Raw genomic sequence first — 21,510 nt, 5'->3', positions numbered from 1 at the left:
AACTCTTCTTGCTCTTTGCCTTGGTCATGCTACTCTGTTCTTTGCATTCGGTACCCACATTTTCTTTCATGGTCACATCCACCCCCCACATTCCTCATGAATGCACCCCTTGTAGGAATGAGTGCAGTTTGCAGGAGTTAGAGGCATTTCTGTGAGGTATCTGAGGAGTATGAGCTGGTTTATTCATTTCAGTGTGCATTAATTCTGATTAATGTTAGCAGGAATTTAACATGCATACAATCCCACAGTCTGCTCCACTGTCCTATGCTGTGGGACAAGTCTCCTTTTCCTTGCAAAATGTAACTGAGGAAGGCATTACAGTATCCAAAAGGCATGTCCCAGACTTAGCTCAGAGTACTAAGGGAAGTCCTCTAAATTAGCATTCTCTTCCATTTCACTGCAAGTTAGTATAACTCTTTAACATTTTAATACAAAAAGGAAGCATCAGTAAGACCAATAAAGCAAGTAATGAAAAGTTCATGTTTAGAACCACCCAGAGCTACACACATTCTACCTTTCATAAATCTAATATAAAGACAGTCAAAACAAAACTAAAAAATGCCTTGGGGCTCCATCTCTAGAAATTCAAATCAGGCAACACAACATCACTATCATGTTATATGAAAGTGCAGCCATGGTGTACCTACTCAACAGTTTAAATGAAACTTTATCTTATTTATAAGTAAATAACAGGGCAAAATAGTAAGAATTATACAGACAATTGTACTTCATGCTTACTTATAAATAAAATCATTCTAGCAACATCTGTTTACCTGCGGTAGCTATAAAGTACCTCTCACTTAGGTCTTGCTTCAGACAGCAATTAAGTGTTCAGCGTGTGACTAAGGCAGCCCTAATTAAAGTCAATGGGAGCTTTTCCACATATTAATGTCTGTTGGTTGAGGCCCAAAAGAAATCATGTGAAGAGCACAGCGCATCATTTAACAAGCCTTTGAAAGGAATATCAGAAATGCATTGCAAGCTTCCCATTCCAGAGCCTTGAGCTGAAATCAGGTGGCCAAATGGCTGCCTGAGCCTTTGGATAAATTGTGAAATGATTATGCACAAATCCTGATACCCTGCTCTCCCTGAAGGTGATGCTGAAGCTCCCATAGAGCCTGATGTCCATCTCCCAGGCACCACACAGAGCACACACACAGCACTGAGAAACACACTGCATCACACATTAGTGCACGATTTTTCCACAACAGCAGATCTCAACATCTCTGTAAAGACCCTGCCCCCCATCACAGCCAGTCACTCACAAAAGCAGTTTTTAGGATCTAACTTTTCTCAAAATGTCAGCTACAGCTGCTCTCAACTTCTCCCCATAGGTCAAATCAATGAAGAGGCAGTATCTTACCTGGATATAAACAAAAAGGAAAGAAAAAACTAGGTTTGAAATGAAAATTTTGGTTTTCTCAGAGAAATGCACTTCCCACACAACCCTGATGACTTCCATGTCTTCTCTGTAGTGGCTGATTTTTTTCCATCTTTGCCTCTGGGATGATCTGTTTCAACTTCCCAGTCACTTCTAGTTACTCTAAGAGTTCTTGGCCGCTACAAACTTGTTTCTCAATTGCCCAATAAGGCCAAGATAACACTAAATAGTTTAAAATTCCACTTAGATCTTCCTAGATTTTAGGATTTTCCCATTCTCATAACTTTGTTTTATTTAAGAGAGGTACTGCTACTACCATTTACTCATCTTAGAAGAGTTTTAATTCAGAAAGGCCATTAGCTATTTAAATCTGACCTTCATTTAATTCAATTAGGAGTCTAATAACCAAAGTATCTGCTTTCCAATTAAACTGTATTGAGCTTCATATTGAGTAACACAATGGTTCCTCTGCTGTGATCTACAAGGCCATGAAAAAGTGATCCTAAGGTAGTGTACAAAGCCTAGGACTTTTTTCCAAATACAATATCTTTTCAGCATTTTCAATTACTTTCTCAAGCACTTGGCTTCCAAACCAACATCACCACAACCTACAAAATTCACTGCATCTACCAACATATCATTTTAATTGTTAATCAGAACTTATAAAAACAAGAAACCCATCACAAAAACCACAAAGCCCTCTTTCAGATGTGAATGTTTTTTGCCCCTTTTCACTGAATTAAGGTACCCTTTTTATATATTGGGTTTTTTTCTGCCTACAAAAAATTTAGATATCTTACTCTTCTAATAAACTTGTGATTAATTTTTCTGGCTTGGCTTATCAGATGTTTCACTGCAAGCATTTTCCCCACTCCTCAAATAGGTCTCTGCACCACCTAACTTTTTGAAAAACAAAACATGACACAATAACTGCTTGCTGGTTTAGGGCACAGAACCCCCATTTAAAAATTATGACATATTAAAAACTGGTGACAATTGAGGGGGGTTGTTTGTGTTGTTTTGGGTTTGTTGGAGTATCTTTTTGATGGTGTTTCACTTTTGTTAAAAAAACCCCAACACAACCCATAAATGCAGCCAAGCACTGTAAAGGCACAAATGAGGGAACAGCTGAACTTTACACAGGGAGACAGGACCTTCAAATGTGATTTCTCCCGGAAAAAAAAAGTACACAGAACTGTGCCAAATGTTACAGCTTGCTGAGGGGGCTGGGGAAGCTCAGTGCTGCTCCACTGTGGCCCTGAAGCTGGGGCTGGCTCCCACTAGAGGGGCTGGTTCAGAGGAACCTCCTGGCTGCCCACAGGAGCCCCCCGCACGCCCCGACACACAGAGGGGTCTCAGTGCTCTTGTGAGTCTTGGGTTTTTAAGTGACAGCCAAATAATTAAGAGTAGTTAACATCTCTCCAAGGGTTACACTGGCCGCTCTTCACAGCTCTGTCCCCTTGGGCAAACTAAAAACATCTGTAGCTTGCAGCAAGTTACCGAGCTTTTAATTCAGTTAAAAAGAGCACTGAAACCAGAGAGAAATTCCACTAAGTGTGGACACGATGCATCTGCTACTGAAACCCCATTTCAGTGACTTCGCTCAGCCCAGGTCTGCAGGTAGCTCACAGGGCTGGTACATGGGTCCTCCGCATCTGCTACTGAAACCCCATTTCAGTGACTTCGCTCAGCCCAGGTCTCTGCAGGTAGCTCACAGGGCTGGTACGTGGATCCTCCTCCTAAGCTCTACTTCTTTACAGCGTCCTCTAAGGGAGTTTAATGACATTTTTTAAGGCACAGAAGACAGTGTGACATATGCACCATCTCATTCTAATATAAGCACAGCCAGGGTGGAATATTTGACCCAGAGTACTGCCCCAGTCACTTGCCCATACAAACCTTGCACCCAATCCAGCAAGGAGTGTAGAACACATCATCAGCACGGGAAGAACACGGACAGCACAGCAGCCCTGGCTGCACAAGGCTCTGTCATTCTAGCATGCAAGCCCCAGGGCTGTTCCCCCTCCAAATCCAGCTCGTGGCACTTGCTAAAATGGGCACATACCATGCAGGGACTGAAAGGCACCACATAAAATAATGCAACATTATGCAGGCAGCTTGAAAAAAAATGATCATTTTTGTCTCTTGGTTCTGAATCAATGCTGTCTGTGTGACATTTTGGACAAGATTGTAGGGGTAACTTTAGTTTAATGACTAATTAGCAAACTTTTGCAGTAATAACATGGCAATGTACTAGACAAAGTGTCACATCATAGCCATGCCAGGCTTCTTCTGACACTTCCATTGCACTCACTGTCTCTTTTTGGACTGGCAGAGCAGGGAGGTTGCTAATGCTACAAAAATTCATTATGTTTCAAAACAACAAACAAAATAGGAGAGCCATAAATATTTACAGCACAAAACATAAAACATGAAAGGCACAGTCAGTAGAATAATCAATCCCCTTAGACTCAGAAATAATTTCTGAGCCATCTCCATATCTGAGTCTCTCAGTAACATAACCCTGAACTGGCCAACACTGGCTCCTTTCTCCAAGTGACTTCCTGACAGGCTTTCTCCCACAGTTTAATGGATTTGCTTCAGAATGAGAACACCACAGCTATCATATGGAACTTCTCTTTTGCTGTAAAAGCAGTGGGTAAATTATATTAACTGCTTTGGCATCTACAGAAAAATAAAGACACGCATCCTGCAGACAATTTGACAGACACAGATAATATCTTTGCAGCTGAAGCTGGAATCAAGGTATTTCACTTCTTTAACAAAAGTTGTTTGCTATATGTAGTTATGTACCTAACTGGATTCTGTTTATTGCAAGTAAACAATGAAACTGGCCTGGAAGAGGCTGAGTATTTCACCAGTTAGCATATCTGTTTGATAAGACAATAAATTAGCACTTTTACCTTTACAAACATTATGCTTTTCCAGGCAAAAATTTCTGGGACGTGTCTTAAGGACTAGCAATACAGCCATCTTGAAAAGCAGCAGTTTATCCCATTCTTGGGAATTTTTCTGTGTAACAGTGAATTTTACTAATTTTAATTGCAATTTTTAAAAATAAGCTAGATGCTAACCATTTCCACCACTGAGTACCCAGTCACTAGTAGTTTGAGAAAACTGGTGACAGGATAACACTATCAACACCCTTCCCCAAATAAATAATTCACACACACAGCTCTCAGCCAGCTGGGACTCACCTCTGTGGCTGCATGTGCTTTGCTAGGTGTGATGTTTGTTTGTTTAGTACACATTGCCACAGCCTGAGGAAGAAGCGTTTAAAAATAATGTCAACAGACAAAGGATCTTACTTAAGAGTCACCTACCTAACCTTGCTGTTCTTCCTGAGGCAAAAGCAAATATGAATTCATTCAGGTCTATTATATATGCAGAGAAGAATTTATCAAACTCAGAATGAGGAGGAGTTGCTCCCTACACAAGGTCTGAAGGATCATGTCTAATAACTAAAGTTTAATTTCAAGATTTCAGAAATTCTCATTTAAAATTACCTGAAGCAAAGTCTAAACAGGGGATGATAAGAGAAGTAATGGGTGTACCAATTTGGGTAGTGTGTCCTTTTTCTGATAGGAAGCACAATACATCTTGTATTAGAGATTAGGACAACAAGTGCAAGCCACCCCAGTAACAAAGCAGTAGAGATAGTGTGAGCATTAACTCTGAATTTCCTGATTGCTGTCAGCCATTTTCACAGCATGTCTTTTTGATGTATTCTTTAATTTCCTTGAATTTAAAAAGGAATTCTTTTAAATGCAGAGGCTGAGAAGTTATTAGTTCAAGAGACTGAAATAACCATTCTCTTTCAATTTCTCTTTTTTCTTGCCTTCCTTCATTTTACAGGTTTCAGTGTAGAATTCTTCATGCAACTCTTTAAAAACCTTATCTCTTCCCATTATCACCTTATATTTCTTTCCTCAATTGTAACCTTTTTATTCTTTTCCTTATGCCTTCTTTGCTCTCTTATTCATCATTTCTCCCCTTGAAATAGTCCTTCTTGTTCTCTATTTTCTGTCCCCATGTCTCCTCGTCATACCAAAGATATTCATGTCTACCAAATATTCAGGCAAGTTCCTCTATCAAATATTTCAGCATTGGTGGCAGAGGATCTCAAGGGAAGAATTCTCATTCATTTGTAAAACTGCTGTGACCATCAATAAGACCTGTACTAGGCTTTCACCCTTTCTTACACTGAGAGAATAGCTGGGAAAGAGAACAGCAACACAACCCCCAATCATGTAGAGTCATTTAGTGATAGTCATAAATTCTTGGTTTGGTTAAAGCAGGTCAGACATGGACAGTGAAAGGGTAGGGAACACTTACAGGACCTGTTAGCTAACCCTACCCTTTCTTTGCAAATCCAGCCAGAACAGCTCATCAGTCCTTTTTTAAGCAAGATCCATCCTTTCAGGCCTACTGACTAATGACAGAACTTCTGTACAAATATTTTTAAAAAATAAATGTTGCAAATCAACATATTAGAGCAGCACCCCTTAAGTAAATATTTATATATTTGAGTGACTCCTCCAACATTATACAGGGACATTTAAAAGCATGCAAGACTAGCTGGACGCAGAGCAGGACAAAAGCTACAATGTTTCAGTAGTTTATTTCTCTTTCCCTGTTGCACATCATAAATCAGCAAGGTGGTATGTTTACCATAATTCATAAATGTTTAACTTTGATTTGCTAAATGTTGAGCACGATGCAACTGAAACATGATCAACAAGGAAAGTTCTGCAAGCAAAGCATCTTCCATAAGAATCCATGCTTTTTTTTCTGATGAGGAAAATAGTGTGTTGCCAGTCTGCATGACTTTTTATAGGCAACCACATATGCACTGTGATATCCTGCATATAACACATCTTCCTTTGCTACACTAAAGCACTGCTGTTACAGAGTTGCATATTTTCATTTTGATTGCCTGGAATAAGAATGGAAATGTGTAGGGAATTAATGGGTTTATTCAGTCACAGGCAAACGTTCGGACCTTTTCAAAGCCTTGTTCTGCTTGTGCAGTCATGCTTTTAAATTACCTTTCATTATTAATATAGCTCCTATTAGTAGCTCTGCTTAGCAAAATACCTCTTTTAATTTGCACCTAATTTGAGAAATTGACAAATGTTTTGATGATATTAACCAGTTCATTCTGTCTCCTGAATGCAGGAATTCACTTCCACAAGAGCAGACTGAAGATCATGCCTGTGATGACTGACAGTGGGAGCATGAGGACAACTGCCAGATAAGGGACATGCAAAAGATAAACCTTGATAAAAGAAAAAAAATTCCATTCTGATAAATTAAGATCTCTAATTTTAATTAATAAACCAACATACATGTTACATAATTCCATCAGACTACACTCAATGCACTGACACATCCAAAGGCAAATAATAAAGAAGGAAAAAACCTTCCAAAAACAGAAGAAAATGTACCAAAGAACTCTAACAATTGTTAGAAAACTAATACTAGGTCACCATCAGCTTCAAATTCAGTACTTCATTCAGGTGGGGGCTTTTTTCCCTAGAAACTATTTTTTTCTCCCTTTCTAGCACCCTAGAGATTCCATGTGAAAAATGACCCAATTGAAGTCAGTTTGTCATTCTCCTTAAAGGTAAGCTCCCAACTCAGATTTTTGAATTGTATGCTATTTCTATAACATATAATTATTTAGCAAATACAGTCAAAGTGATTTATGACATGTGAAGCCTTTTTTCAATGAAGACAAAATTTCCTGAAATTCATATTTGGTGAATACTTCCTTAGAATAGGAATGATAGATTTAATGATAGATTTCTGCCAATATTGGAATGTTTCCGAGCTACTGTGAGAACACAGAGGAGACACAAACACTGAGATTAGCCACTGCCTCTCTTTTCTTCTTAAGTGGATGGGCAAATTCCTTAAAATGGCAGCACTGTGCTTCTGGCATGCTCCTTTCTTCCCCCCCTCTCCAGGTTTTCTCTGGCTTCATAAGGTTGTGTTAGATACAGGCAATCTTTTCTGAGACAAAGAGCTGATTTCTCACAGTCACAGAGATATAATTAGGTTTACCAGGGATAGATTCTGCTACCTTATTCCACATACACGAGAAGTCAGTAAGTAGATGAGACCTCAAAATGATTTATCACCTGAAAGAGAGCTGATGGTGGAGCACTGCAGTTTGTGAGGCTGGAAAGAAAGAAGCAATGTGTACATGGAGCTCTTCCAGTATGAGCAGTTTTTCACTTGTCAAAAATCAATTTCATGTGCCGCCCTGCTTTCTGCTCATCTGGCTTTGTTAGCTCCTTTCAGAGTTAACACCAAACCTCAAAACTACAGTTCACAATGGATGTGTCTGTGGGATTGTATCTGCCTGTGTCAATAACAACTTTGATCTGCCATCTTCACACATTTCATTAAAGTTTGCTGTATAATTCCTTCCTGAAGGAGGACCTGAAGTGTGCCATAGTCTGGATGCCATGCAGTGCTCTGCACAGATAACCACTGACCTTAAAATACACCTGTATACACCTCTCTGTAGCCAGCTGCCTTCCCCTGGCAATGTGCTTCCTTACTTTTACTGAATGTAATCTCCAAGTAGCAGCTAGACCTGCACACTTGCTTTCAGCAACAGAGCAAGTGTTGAAAGGCACTTACTGATTGCATGCAAAGTGTACAACTACAATTTCCATATTTTACTCTAGGATCTAAACTCTTTTTATTAATTCTTTGGCAGACCAATAAGTACTATGGAAGTCTGAGAAAAATTCAACACCTGCACGTGCAGAAATTATTACCTTCCTAGCCAGTCCATGGTGTTGCCCATTGACCATTGAATTTTCCCCCTCATTTAGCAGTGTATGTGTTACAGAGGCCCTGTGGACCACGTAAGCAATTTCTGCAGTGAGTCAAGCAGTTATGAGAAAGGTCAGCTCTGTGCACTAAGTTAGAAAAATAGAATATTTATTCCTCCACTTCAAATAAGGCTTTTCCCCCCATTAACATTAATTCCTGCCACAGGGAAGAAGTATGAGTTTCTTCAGTATGACCCTACCCTTTTCTCCATGAGATGGCTACTATGTGTACATGCATGTACAAAACAAAACACAGTTCACAGAGACTTGCTCACCATACATAAGATTCATATTCAAAGGGTGAAAGAGCTTTTTTGTCTTCTATTTCAATAAGTGTTCCAATTACAAACTCAGAAGGTCTCTAGCATATGGATTCACAATTATGATTCAAATTTTTCTTGTTTGTATATACATTTACACACACAATAAAATGAAACTCTTGAATATGAGTAGGTCTGTCAAAATAGGAAGCTCCAACAGTTAATAATAATTTTATATTTACAGCAGGTGTAATGCATAGTTTCTTGCATTTTAAAATAATTTATAGACAGGGCAGAATCATGTCACAAGAAGAATTATTTCACAGACAGTCATATGTCTTGAGAAGCAAGCCAAGTTATTCATCCGACAGTTATACGTCAGAATACTACAGGATGGATTGTGTAGGATGCCTGTATCTATATTTGTAAAGATCAGCAGGAGTTTCTTTCTCCTCTTACATTTCCTCTTTTAAATGTTTCAAAACCTCTCACCACTCAAGCACTTAGTGATGCATAAGCTCCTCCTAAGTTCCTTCAGCACCTGGAGTATCATCAGGTGTGGGGGAAATGAATTAGAGCTTGCTGAAGAACAGCAAAGAGCTGGCACTGCAAGCTAGCTAATTACACTCAATAAATTTCAGGCCTTGGTTTTTTCTCCCTGAGAGAAATATCTAATTCGGAAAGCAAAGAACAATTTTAATAGCCCTCAAACAGTTTAAAGGATTAATTTGACATGCATCAGTATATATGCTACAGTGGCCTCTTTATTTTGGTAATTATTTTGATTTCACTTTACACACAACAGTTACAAAGAAGCATTTACTGAAATATGGGATATAAGGTTCCTGTAAAACTGATTTGACTGCTTAGCCTTGCAATGGGTTTCTGCAGACAAAGATTTGGCAGCCTTTAATCGGCTCTCTGGTAGAGCCTATGATAAAAACTCTGCCACCTATCTTGTTTCTCTCATCCTGAAAGACAAAGTATTTTTAGTTTTATAAGCATTAATTCTGCTACTTGTGCAGCTCAGAGAGGATTTGAAAGGTTTAAACTTCACTGAAGAAGCAGGACCAACTGAATTTTCTTGTTCTGGAAAGAGTGAAAGAAAAACAAAACAAAACTTGAAAAACCCACCAGTGAATTGAGTTAGCAAATGGAAACATGCAGTTCTTAACCTAACTAGTTTTCTGGATTACTATCCAGACCCTCAGTAAATGTGCCTTCCTATGTATCCCAGTGTGGTTACCAAGGCACAAAGAGATGAAGGCAGAGTGACATAATGAATTGCCCTGTCCCTGTAGAAGACATGGTAAATTGTAAAACAAACTTGTATAGCAAATTAATAAGCTCAAGCACAAGGCAGGGCACTTCAGAGGGAACAATGTGGACTGCTCTGTGGCTGCAGCTGGACAAAACCAGCCAGCTTTAACAACTGCCTTTATCAGGAAGCTTATTCAGCCCTCCCCTAGCATGACCTCTGCAGTTAAGCCAGTTCAGAGATACGAACAAGGAAAAAGAAAATATTTTGCACATGCCAGTTTTCCACACTTTAAAGTCCTTGATGTAGCTCACAATGGGTTTATGAGCAGGAGGAAGCAGAGAATCCAGGCCAGGAAAATTCCTCAAGAGCTCCTAGGCAGCACACCAGCTGGAGCTGCCAAACTGCACTGAGGTGGACTTGGAATTGCCAGTGACACCCCCAGGGCCAAGCAGCCAAGAATCAAGAATTAGCTCCCTCCTCCTGCTCTGGATGTGTTTTTGGATCCTGGCTGAAGTCAGAAGGAAGATGGAGCAAAGAAGATGTGAAAGGCAGCAGGGGTTGCTGCAGATGGTTTTTACCCCATGTTTTAAAGGGGGTTCAGTGCCATTTGCCAGAACTATCCCCTACACAGTCCTGCTTACACATTAGCTTCAGTCTGAACTGCAAACACACAGGGGAAAAGTATTAGCACATGGGGAAGCAGAATAAACATTGAAAATACAATAATGCAATTACACAAGTCAACACCAGAAAACATTGAGGAGGTTCAGGGATGGGCAATGAAATTATTAGAGGCAAGGAAGGAGGCTTAAAAGGCCAGGAATATTGAGTTTCCATAGGGAATGAACATACAAGGCGTGGTATACTAAAGCTATGACTAAGAATTAGATAAATAAATAAATAAACAGTAAGACAGCATTGTCTGTTTAGCTGAATATCATAAATTTACAGATTATATATAAATACCTAAGCTTCAGATATATGAATACCTAAACTTCAGAAAAGAATAAGGAATAAATTTTGTTCTATTTTAGATTAGCCCTTCATTACGAGATATTGCAAATTGTTAGACACTTTTGTTTGCCATTAGATTTAACATGAAAATGCCTATCTTTCCTTCTTCACCCTTCTGACTGTCACAATACTGCTGCCTGCTTTGCTTATATTTTTTAACACATTTATTAGATGCTGCAGCACTAGAGCACAAAAGCAGGAAGAGAAATGACTGTGGCTTCACAGAACCACATGCAACTTGTAAGAGACACTATCAAGGCAGTTCCACAAGGGGATCCCCTTCCCCAGCCTCCTTTGTGACCACAAAATACAGAGATAAGAGAAAAATAAGCTTTTTATCATTAAATTCCCAAATGTCAGGAAAAAAACCCTCTATATAAAAGTAAACTAAAGGCTTTTTCTGTATTTCATATTCATGTGCAAATAGCCAATTAAAAGCAATATTTTAAATAGCTCTAGGAAACAGATCATACCCCACAATAAAGACAACAAGAAAAATTTCCAGTGGCCCTAGCAGGAAAGCCCCTTCTCAAGGCCACACCTGGCAAGACATTACTTCACAAGGACACAAAATTAATACATTCTTGCCTGCTTCTTAATTGTGCCATCTCTTAACACAACATTATTTTTCCAAGTTGATTTTGCAGTCATGGCTTCCAGCCTATGGAAGTGCTCTACGTCACTGTCCTCCAGCTGATCACCACACAGAGAGCAACCAAAGCATGGTGGGATGTGGATGAATTTGTTTGTTTTCCTTCTCAAAGTGAAATCAAATTAAAAACAATTTCTGCACAGAAACAGTCATAACTAATGGTTACAATGGTTTTCCCCATCTGTCCACATTCCAGGGCAAGATTAGCTTTTATCCAATGAAGATGAAAAACAGTGAACCTGTGTAGATTTCTTTTAAGACAAAGTATAATTATAAAGTCATTAAAGTCAAGGGAAAGAAGTAATTCACTAATATTTCTTTAGAGGTAACATCTTGTATGCCCTGAAAAAATAAGCTTTCTCACTAAAAATTTTAATAAGCCTCTGGGTTTTCTCTGGAACAGTTAAGAATAGCTGGTAAGAAAACAATTAGAAATGAACAGATGTTAAAACCTATGAATATACACACTTCCATATTTTAAAATAAAAACATCTTGTACTAACTGTGATTGTATATAAGACCAACAAAAACAAAAAAAACCCCAAGAAACAAGTCTGCTCCTATTTTTGTTTGTTCCTCCTGTACTTTGCAATAATGCACTGTTAGGTAAATGTTCTGTACTGGAAAGTGTCAAGCGCTATTAAAAAGAAGAAAATGACTTGCACTGCATTATGGTTTTCACCACTCAAGCTGTTTTTAAAGCACAAATTATTTCTGGCTTTGCTTTGAATAAATTATGGATAGCACATACTGGAGAAGTTACTTGGACCACTGAGTGCAGTTGTGTGTGTGCTTTGCAGCTTCGATAGCTCTGGTAGCTGGCACCATGGCACACTGGCCTGGACATGAACAAAGCACTCACATGGAAACTGAATGCAGCAGCAGGGAGGCCAAACTTCAGTTAAAATCCCCTATAAACTGCAGAGCAGCTCCTTGAGGATTTCATTTATTTATTTAAATTTCCATTTCATAGCAGCAATGCGATGCCCCCGGAAATGAATTCATGAAAGATTCTTGTACCACTGAGGTAGTTACACTACCACACTCTTCAGCACATTTCCAAAACACCTCTGACATCATGACAGAAGTATATTTAAAAGGGATTAGTGCCTGTTGTGCCTTATTGTTTAACTACACATTGACTACAGAGAGCGTTAACACACAATATAATACCAAAACATTGCCTTTTGGTCACAGAGCTCGATGGGCACTGCTTCCAGAACACGCCATTTAGAACTTACTGAATTTATTTAACTATCTGCATTACCCAGCTACCAAACCCCTCAAAACGAGAGATGCTGCATTAACTCTGAACTAACATCCAGGGCACGGTCTGTGAGGTGGTGGGCGGGTTCCTCAGCGCACCTCTGCTGCGGAGAGAACTTCAGCTTCGGCTGTCCCTGTCCCTGCCCGTGACAAGGACAGGGCACAGCGGGGGCAGGTACGGCCCAGGTGTGCGAGGGCACTGCACTGAGAGCACGGCTTCACCTCGAGCACACGCCCGCTCGAAGGCTCTGCCCGATCAAAAGGGCACTGCACCGAGGGCACTGCACCGAGGGCACTGCTCGTGGCACGGCTTCACCTCGAGCACACACCTGCTCGAAGGCTCTGCCCGATCAAAGCACGCTGCACAAACCACAGCCTCACCTGCACAATGGCCCCGGCTGGGTGGAACAGTCATTTTCTGCTCAACCGCTGGAAACCTGCCTGATCCAGTGATGGGAGTCTGACACTCCTTAGCTGACAAGAGGCAGCCTCTGCAGTTCAAAACACAACGAGCGTAATAGGAGGGATTATCTAGAGCTTTGTAACTGATCATTTAAAAAACAAAGCCCCTGCCTCACTTGTACAAATGCAAATTTGCATAGAGGTTGTACTACAAGCAACTTTTAAAGGAATTTAAATTGATACAAAAGAAAATTTAGATAAATCTCACTTTTATCACTAACTTTCACTTCCAAATTACCCCAGGTTAACTACATACAAATATGCCTACACAATTGTTTAATACATTTTCACCTGATCTACTTCATTTTACAGCAGAGCATTCAGGAGCCATGCAGGTACCTAAAGGAAGACATTTGGTGCTATTTTAGATGCCTGAGGGCATCCCACCCTGGCTCTCAACCGCTGCTAAAAAAGGCATTAAGTCATCTGTCACACCTGCTAGCCCTGACAGATGTCTCAGGTACCCAAAGCATTTAAAATGGCATTAGATATCTATGTTTAGGCTTCTGAATCTTTCCCTTGGTGTCTAGAGAAAGTGCAAACGAGGGGGAGAATTGGTGTCCTGGAGTCTGTCATTTATCTCAAACACAAGCAGCACAGAAGCAGCAGGAGTGTGAAATCTTTACATTGTCTCACTAATGTATGTTTCCACTCTGCTCCCCCAGATCAATCTGTGCCAAAAGGATACAGTATGTTGTGCATTATTATAAGCAAAAGCTATTGCAATGAGGAAAGCTAGAACAGATTTTGGAGGGTAATAGCATTTCCGAAAAAATCAAACTGGTTTTGCATGAGAGAGAAGGATGAAATGCCCTCCTTCAACCACAATTCAGGTGGAATCAGTTTCTTGCTCATTTCTCTCACAATTTATTTGTGGCACAGCTCAGGGAAAAAAAAAAAAAGATTTTTTTTCCTCCCTGCATTTTTTACATATTGATGCTCTCTGCAATAAAGCACTATGTTGACACCTCTATCTGGACAACCCATAAAGAATCAAAAACAAGATAATGACAAAGAGTCTGAAAATCTACCATCCCAAATGTACTTTCATCTCATCCAGGTGAAATGAAAAAATGAGCTCAGAATACTATAGCAAATAATCTTTCTTCCATATCTAGAGTCTTCAGGCATACAAAAGGGTTTCTTATAACATAATACAAATTCTTCCTGGGCTTCTACTTTGAAATTTACTTATGTGGAATTTAATATTCAGACTTGAATAGTCTTCTAAAGGTTGTCCCAAACAAAGTCACAAAATGTACCTATTTTACAGCACTTCCTGCCTCAAAATTTTTTTTGAGCTGTAGGTCAAGGGATTTCCATGTAATTTTTAAAGTTAATTTTAAATAATTAATAAAAAAACAGCGAAAACAAAACCAAAAATGCCAAACAACAACAAAACCCCCAAACAAACATTAAAAAACCCAAAACCCAAAGTAAACACCCTCCCCCCCAAATAAACCCCAACAGAAGCAAAATAAGGCATTCTGAATTCCTCAAATTAACCAAAATTTCTATGGCTTTATTTCAGTCTTAAAACTGTGCCTCTTTTGTGTGTTTACTTTTACAATATTTTGCCATAAATGTTCTTAGTAGAAATACTTTTTGCCAAAATTAAAGCTATCATGGTTTCATACCAATCACAGAAAGCACCCAAAGGAATGCTGTAGGAAAGAAAATATTTCTAAATCACAACAGAAGCAATTACCTCAGACACTTTCTTGGTCACATGAATTTTCTCAAAGACAGTACAATAAATTGTACTCCAAACTGGTTGTGAGCAATTGACATTAACCTACCAAGTTTGGCAAGCAGTTAATTAAGCCCTGTAATGAAATGCTTAAAAATAACTCATTCAGTCTCAGAATCCTCACAAGTAATTGCACAGCTCCTTATCCTTTTCCTGGTTTTACAGTTATTTCTAGGTATAAAAACATTTGGTATATCCCTTTAACTTGGCATTTACACATACAAAGCAAGGAGTTTATTTCCAAGATAAGCTAATTTAGACATCAGCAACTTGAGGAGAACAGAATGTGTCTGTTGTGGAAGAAGAAATCCCAAGCCACTGGGAAAGGTGCAGTGGTTAGGAGTTATTCTGGAGTTAAACCTCAGCCTTAGCTACAAAGATGTTCCACATGAGATAACCCTGAGCACCCCTCAGGTCTGGGGCAGGCAGCTGGCCCAAGGGAGGAAGCCAAGGAGCTGCCCAAAGCCACAGCTCAGCTCTCCTGGAAGCTGCTCCCACAGCTTTCCACACCATGGACAGAAAGTCTCTTCACTTGCAAAGGTACATTTCCAAAGCAGGAAGAGAAAAATCAATATTGTGTACTGCAAAGGGAAAAGAACCCCACAAAACAAAATTAGGTATTTTTTTCATTACCAAAAGCCGAATGAGTGCAAGGTCATCAGCTGCCTAAGGGAAATCCACTCACCATCGTGCCATGATATACCACTTTGCAAAGCAGATAAGGAAATTGAAGTTCTTCATGTCCATGCCATGTTAGGAAGTCACAAAATCACTGTGTTAAAAGAACACCCAGAAAACCAAAACAACCCTGGCTTCCTAGAACATAAGACTTGAAAATGGCCCTAACAAACTTCTCTAGTTTTCTACATAATCACATGTTCCACTGTTGAGGATGGAGGGAAAATGAACTTTTCCCTTTAGACCACCTGTCTGAACTTAACTAAGCTGATTATTGTTACTGTGCTTATATTGCAGCAGCACCTAGCTGAAGGATGTATATAATCCTTTAAGGCTCCTAATCTAACAGTCATTTCACGGCTTGTTTGAAACAAGCTGACATTAGCACAACAAATGAAATCTCCTGAACACCCCGTATAAACAACAGCAAAGACTGAAGAAACCTTCAGGCTAATTTAGGATGTTTACCTTGCACCTGTTCCTGTCCCCAAGAGTGCATGTCCAAGATGGTCATACCCAAAATATCCCCATAACTAGAGGAAAATGTAGAAGATGCTCAGTCTGAAGTTCACTAATGCTGCTCTCACAAACAACTTCTTCAGGTGAAAATTTTACAAATATTTTGTTTGTTGAAGGCAGTACTGATTTTCATGTAGCCTGGTCCTGTGATCAAGACAGACTACTAACATTCTTCAGCTTATTTTAGCCATATACAACTCCCTCATCTAAAAACTCAGAAATGTAGGACAATAAATTAAGCTGTACTTCCTTTCATTAAACTATAATATTACTATTATAGCTTTTCTTTCCTTCCCTTCTCCATTCCCCCAAAGTTTCAGGAATCTTCAGCAAAATTACTTTTCCTATCCACTTGCATAAATTTGGGTTCTTACAACACAGTTATCATCATAAAATAAAAAAAAAAAAATGAAGGAGCCCAACCTTTGCTAAACTGAAAACTGACAGGGTTTTTTGGGTGGTTTTTGTCTGGGTTGTTTTTTGAAGGGTTTTTTTTTTGTGTGTGTTTCTTTTTGTTGGGTTTTTCTTTCAAAAACAAACACAAAAATGCCAATCAATGTTTGCTACTGAAAAGCAATTCAGACTTCAGCCCGCCAGCCCTGCTGCAATCATGACACTGTTAAAGTTCAGGATGTTCAACATGACAGAAATCCTGATTCCCCCTGCTTCCCACCAGCCCTGCACAAATGCAGGAGCGTTTCCCCAGCAGCCCACAGAGCCCACCCCTCGGGAGGGGGACACAGCCCAGTAATTTGGGAAGTCCAACAACGATTTGACAAAGCTGCCAACACATCCTGATCTCCATCAGCTCAAGGCTGCCAAATCCAGACCACCACAAAGAGTGTCAGAATGAAACCTGGACACACCACGAGAAGATTGAGAAGTGACAGAGGTGCCTGACGTCCAGCTCACAACATTCTGCAAGTTTTCCATGCAGGGTCTCACTTTCTTTGCCCATCTCTCATGGGTGGAGGCTTCCAGGACACACTGAAAAGCACTCCATGGCCAGACTTTAGCAGCAGCCCCACAGCAAACATGAGTGAGGTTAAAGCTCTTGGCAAAAGCAAAGGTTCCATGTTTGCCCAAGATCTACGAGCATGACCTCCAACACATGTAAGTGAAACATCATTCTCATTCAACAGAGCTAGATCTGAGTATTCATTAATATGAATAATTCATCGTAAAAGACACAGGGATTTTGAAAATCTTATTTCCATGTAATGATTTAAATTCTATACTAGACACCAAGTTTACATAAAAATGTGTTGTTTAGTAAGTTACTGGTATCACGAGCATTGCATATTTTTGTGGCTTTCTGGATTTTACCAAGGTAAGAAAAAGCTGATCAGCTTTGCCACTACATTTTATAAATTTTGGTTAACATAAACTCAGGAAACAGGGCAGCCATCTCTATGTATATTACAATTTTCACAACACTGATCTGGTCTTATAAATATTTTGCTGTAAAAAACACCTAAAACTTTAATTTTTATTGTTGAGTTTTTCCTGGAGTTTTTTTGTTTTTTACATCAAGAGGACAATATTGAACAGGAAAACTCTAATGAATTACAGACCAGAGATGAAGAAAGAAAATTAAGTGAACCATTACAGATTTTATACTCCTTTATCAAACTTTTTTCTTTATGTCAGGGGATATAAAATTCCCAACAGCTGTTTTATGCAGCACAGGAAGATGTTCAAACAGTATATATTTTGTTGCCTAACCAACTCTTCCACCTTGCAGACTAATCCTTCACATGACCAAAACCCAAAGATTTACAATAATGAAGTGACAGTACAAGAGTTTGCATCAGCAGCCAGAGGTGCACATTTCAAGCAGCACAGATACAGTTAAGAGGAAGGCTTCGTCGTAAAGAAAAATAATGTGCATAATTCAGCAGCTATGCCATTCCACACACATATAATTAACAAGTCTTCAGCTCATTAGCAGGCTGTATAAAATACATATAATATGCTGTGCAAAACTGATTGTGAATAAAAAGCTCCTCATGCATTAAAATAAATTATTTAAATTGTTTTGAAAGATTGCTATCAGCGGCATTCAAGGATATGATTCCCAAAACTACTCATGGCTCCAGCTTCTTTAGCCTGGCGTTTTCACCAGATATCTTGCCATGCTCATTCCAACACGACACATTTGGTCAGTGACTGCTGAGGTTCTGCTAAAGCCCTGAGAGGTGGATGGACCAGGGCAGCACAAAGAGCTGCCCCAGGTAGCCCTGTGCACACACAAATTCCCAAAGGCAGGAGGCCCCAGTACCACAGCTCTGCATATTCACTGTGGATGTGGAAAGGGACTTTTTGGGGAGCAACACACTTAGTACAAATTGCCATCTTCTCTTTACTTGTCTATATATCAACTAAGAATCTGCACAGTTTCAGTGCTGCTCCTCCAGCCACGCCATGCAGGGCCAGGCCTTGCTGCAACCCATGACACCTGCACTCAGAGGAGACCCTGATGCCACAAAAACAGGTCTCAAGGGATGAAATAGTTACTCCTGAGCTGCAGTGACACCTCCTGGCAACAAATCGAGAAGGTCTTTTCCCACACAGTGTGCTTTCTCCAGAAAACTCTCAAGGGTTTCAGCCAAAAGGCAACAATCATGGTGCTCCCTCCAGCCTGGCTCCAAAGGCACACTGCCCAGAATACCAAGCAGAACCTCCTGATTTACAAGCACTGCTGACATTTTAGAAAGAGAGAAGCTAAGACACAGGAATATCAGTCCTAAGATCTCTGGATTTATTGTACCACACACTGGCCTTTCTTGAGTGGCTGGAAAAATTGCTGCAAAAGCTAATCAACTAGCAGCTTAATTCATACCATGAATCTTGCAGAGTGTTTTCTCACTTCACTATGAAGCCCTGTCTGTTTGCTAAGAGTTTATACCTCTGCCCTCCACGGATTCCTGACAAATATTGTAAGCATGATTTTGGTAAGAAGAATGTAAGTTAACATAGAGGGGAAAAAAAATAGCTTAAGACTACCTATAAACCAAACGTCATGATATGCAGAAAAAACATTTCTCCCTTCTTTGGTGTAGGCAACAAAGTCAGTGTAAGTTGTAAATTCTGCAGAAACACAGAGATGGTAATTGCTTACCAGCATTCTAAAATACGTGAAATATCATAGTATGGAAGTGAAATTGATTATAGCAGTTTTGAACAGTGGACTTGGAGGCAGAGGGATATCCCCAGACCTTAGCAAGATCCCCACATGGAAGAGCCCTGCAGAGCTGACAACTCAAATATTTATATTCAACTGAAAGTCAGACTGTAAATGCGTTTGATAGTCTAAGTTTAGTTTGTTCAATGTTTTACACAGCAATCTGTGTTCCCCACAGCCTTGACCAATCACTGTACAGAATTCTGAAGGATTTGATTGCTGTCATTATATTACCCCTGTTGTATTTTTTGTGCTGCCTTTATACAGTTCAATTTTCTTTATACTTACATAATAATAGAAAGCTGGATTTTTGCTTGTTTTCTTTTGTGTTGTTCTCTTCCCCCACCCCAGTTCTTCAGAGGCAATTACAACAATTTTAAGTACTTTGCATATGCTGCAAGGCAATCAAGAAAATTCATTTGACAAACTGGATTACAACTGTCTGCCAGAAAACAAAGTGGTGAAAACATTTCCAACAATTTCTCAATGAGTATGTCTGGTAGATGCTCAGAGCACACTGAAATAATGCACAAGGAAGAAGAGTTCTACATTTACAGTTTCAATAAAACGAAAAGCCCCATGAAAATTATGTATTTCCTCTCATCACACCCAAAGTAAACTATAAAACTCTTTTAAACAGCTGAAAGCTTAACAAGGTAAATACCCTTTCGCAAATAATTTCCATCTTCAGAAATTCCATACTCGCAGATCATGAGCTGAATCATGCGTGTGAACATTTCTACAAAGTCGTGTGGTTGCAGAGCAGTGTTACTTCTCAAACTGCAGTGCTCTCAGGCTTAACTGCATTTGACCTTCACTCCAGCTTATTTTCAAGCCAATAAATACCTACACACATACCAATCCCTTCCACTCTGCACCCATCCATCACCACTGTGAGTCATGCAGTCATCCCAGGCTGGATCGCTATGGAAATCTCTGCTGCCATTGTCATCATCAGGTAATTTCTCCCCCTCACCCATGCACCTGCAGACATGCCAGCTCTACGCCCACAGTGTAATGGCTTTTCAGTGGACAGCTCCATCCCCCAAGACAAAGTCACTCACAGGGACACTGTGTACAGAAGTATAACAAGGAAATCTCAAACTATGCAGGAGTCCTCGCAGCGGTGGAGTGTTCCAGTTGTGTTAATTCACACTGCTTTTCTTACTTAACTGGCTTTCAAGCACAGACACATCCCTGCAGGTCTGAGGATCTGCACACAGAATATTCCAGACTACCCATGGAGTGCCCAGGACAGGACAGGAGCTGTGTGCCTGCCCAAAGTTGCCCAACATTTCCTGTTACAAATGTCGTTACACAGACATTTTACATTAAGGCTTTTTCTTTCCCTTTCTTTTGCTTTTTAAATAAATTATTCATCAGTGATGTATGGCAAAGCAAGAGCTTTAGTTTGCTCTATGTGATTTGTTAAGACAAAATGGGAATGCTTTAACAGGGACAAGTAATGTTTTCCTGGGGAGATCTGAAGGCTTTCCTGTATTGGTGAAAAGACTTGATATTTGATCAAAACAAAATAATTTTCACGTGTCCTCATGACAGAGACTAATGTTTCACACAGAAGAAGAAAACTTGCTACTTTATAAGTGTGGGAAATTCTCCATTGAGTTTAGAGTTAAACAGCTGTTTTCTCTGGAAATTTAGCATGTGTTCAACACATTTTATCTTACATATTCAGGGACATGGAAAAACCCTCCCAAGATTTATTTAGTTGTTTGGGGTTTTTTTTTTTAATTTGGTGGAGCTATCCAGGCAATGAGCAGGAAAAGCTTCTCTCTTCAAGCAATTTGGAGAAAGAGTGGAGTTTTGTCCATCTTCAAATTGGAAAAGGATTTGACTCACTGCCAGAACAGTAGTGACAGATCTAAGGAGACTGTCTAGAAAACATTACATTTTAGTTTAGAAAAAATTTGGATTTAGATACTTGACTTCTATTGACTACCATTTATACGCTGGGATTTTTCACTTTTTATGTAATTTTATGAAACAAAAAGACACTTATTACTGCATTCAAATTTACACTATAAACACATTTTCATGCTAATAATGTTTATGTAATTTCTCATTTATAGCTGAAAAGTCTCATCTTGATCTTTTGCTTTGTGAAATAAATGGTTGATTTCTAATTCTTCTGAAGGCAATTTTTCTTTTTAATTTTACAGCTTCAGACAGGTTAATTCACCTGCTCTTTGATTA

Source organism: Passer montanus, unplaced genomic scaffold (assembly GCF_014805655.1).
Source record: "Passer montanus isolate IOZ18808 unplaced genomic scaffold, ASM1480565v1 scaffold5, whole genome shotgun sequence".
Lineage (NCBI taxonomy): Eukaryota > Metazoa > Chordata > Aves > Passeriformes > Passeridae > Passer > Passer montanus.
This window is presented reverse-complemented; position numbering follows the sequence as displayed.